Source organism: Vitis riparia, chromosome 3, assembly GCF_004353265.1.
Source record: "Vitis riparia cultivar Riparia Gloire de Montpellier isolate 1030 chromosome 3, EGFV_Vit.rip_1.0, whole genome shotgun sequence".
NCBI lineage: Eukaryota > Viridiplantae > Streptophyta > Magnoliopsida > Vitales > Vitaceae > Vitis > Vitis riparia.
In genome coordinates this window covers 9583762-9590651 of record NC_048433.1, presented here as the reverse complement: position 1 = coordinate 9590651, position 6890 = coordinate 9583762, and positions in this window count along the sequence as shown.

The following is a 6890-nucleotide window of genomic DNA, read 5'->3' as shown; positions in this document are numbered from 1 at the left end:
TTGTAGAAGGTATTGAAAGGTTGAAGAGTTGCTACTATGATGCAAACACTTTGAAAGAGAAGATGTTGAAGGGTATTTTGGTTGAAGAAGTGTACAAATTGGAATTCAATTGCATAGATGAGACAAAAACATTTTACAACTTGTTTGCCAAAGTTACCTGATTTAGTATTCAGAAAGATGATTTAAAACATGACAAAAATGGAGATACAACATCTCGAAAGTGGGTGTGTTCTAGAGAAGGACATTGATCAACAAAGTGTTTTGAAAATGAGAATAAACAATGTGATCCACGATCATTGACTAGAGTTGACTATGAAATTGCATTTCATATTGGGTTGAATCATAAATTTGGAAAGTGAATTACTAAGGAGTTCATAGGAGAGCGTAATCATCATTTGGTCGATGTTATTGACACAATTCCTTCGGTCTTATTGAGCAGTAAGTAATTTGGATAAAGCATAAATTAATGTTATACATAAATGTGGCGTTAAAACAACCTAAATTATGGACTATATGGTCCAATAATCAAGAGGACATCAACATTTTGGTGTCACACAAAAAGATATATACAATCATGTTGATGCAATGTGTAGAGTTGAAATTAAAGATGGTGATGCAAAAGCAACTTTGGCTTACTTGTGCGGAAAGGCAGAAACAGATACTTCATTTTTTTTTTTATAAATTCAATGTCGATTAAAAAAGTTGACTAGAGAACTTGTTTTGGGCTTGATTTGATTGCTTGATTGGATTATGTGTGTTTCAAAGATGGGCTAGCATTTGGTACAACCTATAGGGAAAATGCCTATAAAAAGCCACTAGTTGTGTTGGTGTTAATCATCACCACTAAATTATGGTATTTGATTGTGTACTATTGATGGGTGAAAGTCTTGTTACATATGAATGAGTTTTGGAGATGTTTCTTATAATCATGATGAACAAGAAGTCCATTTCTATTGTAACCAATGAGGATAAAGCAATGTGTAAAGCAATTAAGAAAGTCCCTAATGCATGTTATCACATGTGTGAATGGCATCTCCAACAAAATTCATTCATGAATGTGCATATTAAAGACTTCACAAGCACCTTTGCAAGGTGTATGTTCATGCGAGGGAATCCTAAAGAATTAGAACAGGCTTAGCATGAAATGGTTGAAAAATTGGATCTTGATGGGAATCATTGGGTTATAGAGATTTATGCGAAACACGAGATGGGTTGAGGCATATTTACGCAAAGTAGATATTGTTGAATTGATGTCAATTACTGTTAACTTAGATACTGTCAAAGTTTATGATATTTTATTACAAGAAAATAGTACATGACTTAAGGTTGCAAATATGTTAAGTGAACAATTTGATGAAGACACCTGTTCCATTTCAATGTCACATTGGGAAGAGAAATTAGTTTCCTGCACCATGCGCATAATGCAATGAATCTTACAGGAGAAGTTATATATGTAAGTACAAGTAAAAAATGAGAAGTTTTACGAGAAATGCATAATGAATCTTACATACCATATCATGATGATTGCTAATATGAGGAATTGTAGCTTGAAGACACTTTTGAATTGTGTGACCTATCATTTTATTTCAATTACACGGTCTTCTTTTTTGAATATGTGATGCAATTTTGTCTAAATTTCCATTACTCTTCACTATATTTGGATCACGAACTTGGTGAGGACTTATGGCTCCATTTGGTGCTAATTTCTTGCCCTTCAAAGTATTATTAAAGGGTTCCTCAATTTTCATAATTAAGCTTTCAATTTCATTATTCGCTTCTAGAAATGAAGATGACGTATGTGAAGCATAGAAAAAGAGCTTGTTACACATAAAACTTATTGAATTGTATTGTACAATTTGATCTATGTCGTTTTCCATCCCATTCATTGATGGTGATCTTGGATGCACCTTTGCTACCTTTGTCCACCTCTTCCAAATACATGAAGTAGGAATCTCTTCCAAATGTTTTACCTTCATAACAATAACCATGTGGTAACAAGGGATGTTGATTGACTCAAACATCATGCATAAGCATTTTAATGTTAGAATATTCGGCCAAAATTGGACTTCCCATTTAAATTTTGGGTGTTTAAACTTAGATAATGTGTATGACCACAATGTATCATGGCTTACAAGCCTTACAACAAAAAATAACTTTTCATTCTTCATCTCCGTACGAAATTTGAGGAAGAATTCCTTTGTGTATACACTCGCATCATGATTTTCAAGTATGATGAGTTTGGTTGAAAGAATGGGTGAAGAATTGTTCATCTCAAACTATACCTTTGCCTCATTCTATTGAATTCTCATTGTTGCCCTATCGAATTGTTGTACAAACTCATATAATCGCAAATGAATTTTCAAGAATCAATTTAGATATGCATTCATACTCTCATACCTTTGTGTGCTTCTCATCCCTCCAAAGAAATTTTCGCGCAAATATACCTTAACCCATCTTCTATGTTTCACATAAATCTCTATAACCCAATGATTCACATTAAGACCTAACTTTTCAACCATTTCATGCCAAGCTTGTTCGAATTCTTCGAGATTTCCTCACATGAACATGCACCTTGCAAAGGTGCTTGTGAAGTCCTTAATATGTACATTTGTGAATGCATTTCATTGGAGATATCATTCACACATGCAATGACATGCATCGAGAAATGCTTTTTTAATCATCTTACGTATTGCTTTATCCTCATTAGTTACAGCAAAAATTGGTTTCTTATTCATCATTGTTATAAGAAACGTCTCCAACACCCATTCATATGTAGCAAGACTTTCATCCATCAATAGTGCACAACCAAATACCATAGTTTGGTGGTGATGATTAACACCAACCAACATGACTAGTGGCTTTTTATAGGCATTTTTCTTGTAGGTTGTGTTAAATGCTAGCAAATCTCTAAAACACGCATGATCCAATCGAGCAATCAAATGAACTCAATACATTGCATTAACATGATTGTATATATCTTTTTGTGTGAAACCAACATGTTAATGTCCTCTTGATTGTTGGATTCTGTAATTTGGGTTGTTTTAACACCAACTTTATACATAACATCAACTTATGCCTTATACCAATTACTTACTACTTGATGAGACCAAAGGAATTGTGTCGACAACATCGACCAAATGATGATTATGCTTTCCATTGAACTCCTTAACAATCCATTTTCCATGTTCACAACCCTAGAGCTAGCATTGAGATTTAATATTCATTTCACCAGTAGGACTGTCAACTCGGGTAGGAACATTGATTTCTCGAAGCTATGTTATTTTCAATTTGATAGCCTTTTTTTGATAATGGGGTGACTACCTATTATCTCTATGAAAGAACTTGTTTATCCTAGGGGTTATCAAATACTTCTACTGCAATATGAAGTTCAAAAATGAGGGATCCATTACTACAAACATTAATGGTATAGAAATTATGTTTGATGTGACTGAACTTTATAAGATTTTAGATATTTTGAATGAAGGGTTCTGTTTATATGAATCAAAGAAGTGGCCTAGGGTTGAGGGTTTCAAACCGATAGAAGTTGTCCATAGGTTGTGTGGTTATGAGAAGGTTAGTAAACCAACATCTCATTCATTGATTGCGTTGAGTCGAGTCTTACGACACATGATTTCTTACATTTTTATCCCTAATGGAGGACATTAAGATGATGTTTCTTTCTTAGAGGCCTTTTAGGGTGACAACATTTTGATAGAGAGGAAGATTAAAATGGGGTATATCATATTTCGATATGTGAAAGATTGTTCATTGAGCAAAGATTCAGTTCTCCCATATGACATGTTTATCACAAAAATTGAAAAATTCTTCAATGTTAATTTGCGACGCGAGACTAATAGTAAGAAGCTGAAATCCTTTGATACATATAATCGGGCATTACTGCATCAGATGCAATTTGTCCGTAAGAAAGATGGTTTGTGGGGAAGGAAGTCTTTTGTGCCTTATTCAAAGGTGGTGTGTCTTCAAACAAAGGGTCTTTAGATGAGGAAAATGAAAATCCGGATGTGGAGAGAGAAGATACCCAGAATGAAAATGTAGCAGAAATACCCCCGAACAATGGGGCATGAGCTACGGGCATTACAAATCATCCCTCTGAACTAGCTAGGAATGAGGCAAAAACGTTAAACAACTTAATGCTGAGATCAGATCCATTGCTACGTATTTTGAGGAGATGGCATTAGCGAATGATGGACAGTTGACATCTCTAGAAGGGTGAATTGATGGATCCGAGAAGGATTTCCAAGCGGGTATAGAGGTTATATGGGACCAACATGATGAGATGATGGCATTCTTGAGAGCCCAATTCCCACCTCATGACCCAACCCAGGATTGACCTCTTCCTATATCTTTGACTAATTATCAAGTTAGGATAGTTTTGTTGTTTTTTTGGACATTTTGGGAATTTAATATATATTTTGTATTTCTGACTTTGTCTTCTAACTTGAATGGCCACTAATAGGCAATCACACATATGAGTGATATGTTTACGTTAACATTTATGGATGATATATTTCATTTTACAGATATGGATGATATTATGTATGAATACTTATTTTTTATTCACATATTATAAATACTTACAATTTCAATGTATGCATTTCTTGATATTGCATATTGATTTTTTTTTTCACTTTATTTACTTTTTAATCATGTACATCATTCACTAGAAAAAGAAAGTTCTTGAATACTATGCATTATGATAGTTATGTGCTAATATCCGTCTTTGTAGCTGCATAAAAATTTATAAATCTTGCATATGAGTTAGTGAAAAGAAACGGATGCTTTATTTTGATGTGTTTTATTTATTTGCATATTTTCAATTGACCAAGTTGCCTATTTGTAGTTGTTAGGATCTTATTAGTGCCTTTAAAAGTTGCAAATATTTGATTTTTGTCTTCATAGCCCAATTGTTGTATACATGCATGCATGAATTTGTTGCTTTAGCAGCAAAATACTTACTCAATGTGTTATTTGATGGAACTGTAGCCAGTTTGGCGACATTTGTCAAAAAGATACCTATTTTATTAATATCATGAAAGATGAACTAGAAATTGTAAAGAAGCTCTCTCCCCATTTGGAGTCACTAGACATGGAAGCAATTGGTAGTTTAGTATGTCATTTATGTTATTTCTTAGTTTATATCTTACTTGCTATGAATTATTTTCACCCATTTTGAGAGCATTGTGTTAACCTTTTATCTTGTTCTTCTATATTATAGATGTTGATATTCTGAATGAGACAAGACCCATAGAATATGTCCATAAAGTACTTCATATGTTATTAAAGAATGGTGTTGTCCACTTTATTTCCATTAAGTTGGAAATTGACTCCGCTTCCATCCATTGTCTTTTAAGTTTCAGGTTGAGGACATCCCTTGAAGGTTCAAGTATTGCAAGCTTAATGTTACTGCTATGGAAGTCTAGCATACTATTCACTAGATATCAAATCTATACTATATTTTGGTTAAGGTAGCATTGAATATTGTTTAAATAGGTTCATTACACTTTGGAGGTGTTCAAATGATGCCTGGAAAATCAAAATTTAAAGATACTAAAAAATTGGCAAGGGTACATAGAATGAGAGGAATCCTCACATTCTTTGTGCCCTTCTATTTCTCCACTTCTTTGGACTTTTTATAAATTTTTGGCACCCCATAATATAGGTTCATTACACTTAGGAGGCGTTCAAATGATGCTCAGAAAAATGAAACTACAAAAATACAAAAAAATTAGCAAGGGTATGAAAAATGTGAGGAATTGTCACATGTCTCATACCTTTCCCATTCTCAACTTCTTTGAACTTTTAAATTTTTTTTGAGATTTCATGTGGCTTGGATATTGTCTAGATAGGTCCATTACACTTAGGGGGTGTTCAAATGATGCCTTATAAAATCAAAATCCAAAAATACTAAAAAAATTAGGTAGGGCACGAAGAATGTGAGGAACCCTCCCTATTCTCCACTTTTTTGAACTTTAAAAAAGAAAAAAGAAAATTGGGACTTCATATGACTTGGATATTGTTTAGATAGATTTATTCAGTGTTTGAAATATCGATAAACACGTATATATCAGTACTTGGATTTTACGGATATATAAAAAATATCGGATAAATATCGATGGATATTTTTACACAAATATTGGTAAGACAAAAATTATTCAAAATTGATGGGAATGCTTGGAAAACTCCAAAGAATAATAAAATAAGCAAGAATACACATGTTAAAGTTATTTTGTAAGTGTAATTAACATAAATATGGTCAAGAAAAAAAATCGGTAAACAAAGATATATCAGTAGATTCGATACTTGGATTTTAAGAATATAAAATATGAATTTTGGAATTGTACACTTAGAAAGTTAAAATTGAGTTAAGAAATATTTAATTTTATTAAATGAAAACATTTTATATATAAACATAATACATATGACATTGCAATAATCCTTAATACCAAAATGAAGATTGATATGCTTCCATCATATTGTTAGATGAAAGGAGTTCATCTAGTTAAAGACAATATTCATACCAGAACATGGAGTTTCTATAGTATTGATTGTAAGTACGAACATGTCATGCATAAATTTCTTGAGTCTTATCCACAATTTGTCCATGGATGGGAAATCTAAGGTTTTCCCATATGCTTGTTTGAAATCCTTATTGTTGCATCTGATATGGAAGGTAGTACAACATTTATATGGAAGAATGATAGTTATACCTTTCATACTCTTCATCAGTGGAGCTTGAAAGATTTGGAGAAGGTTGACCATAACTCATTGCATAAGGGGCATAAATGTTGGCTTTATTTGACGAGTCACTGAATTGAGTCTCTATACTCATTGACTCTAAATTGGCCAACAATGAGTCCTTGTTTCATGGA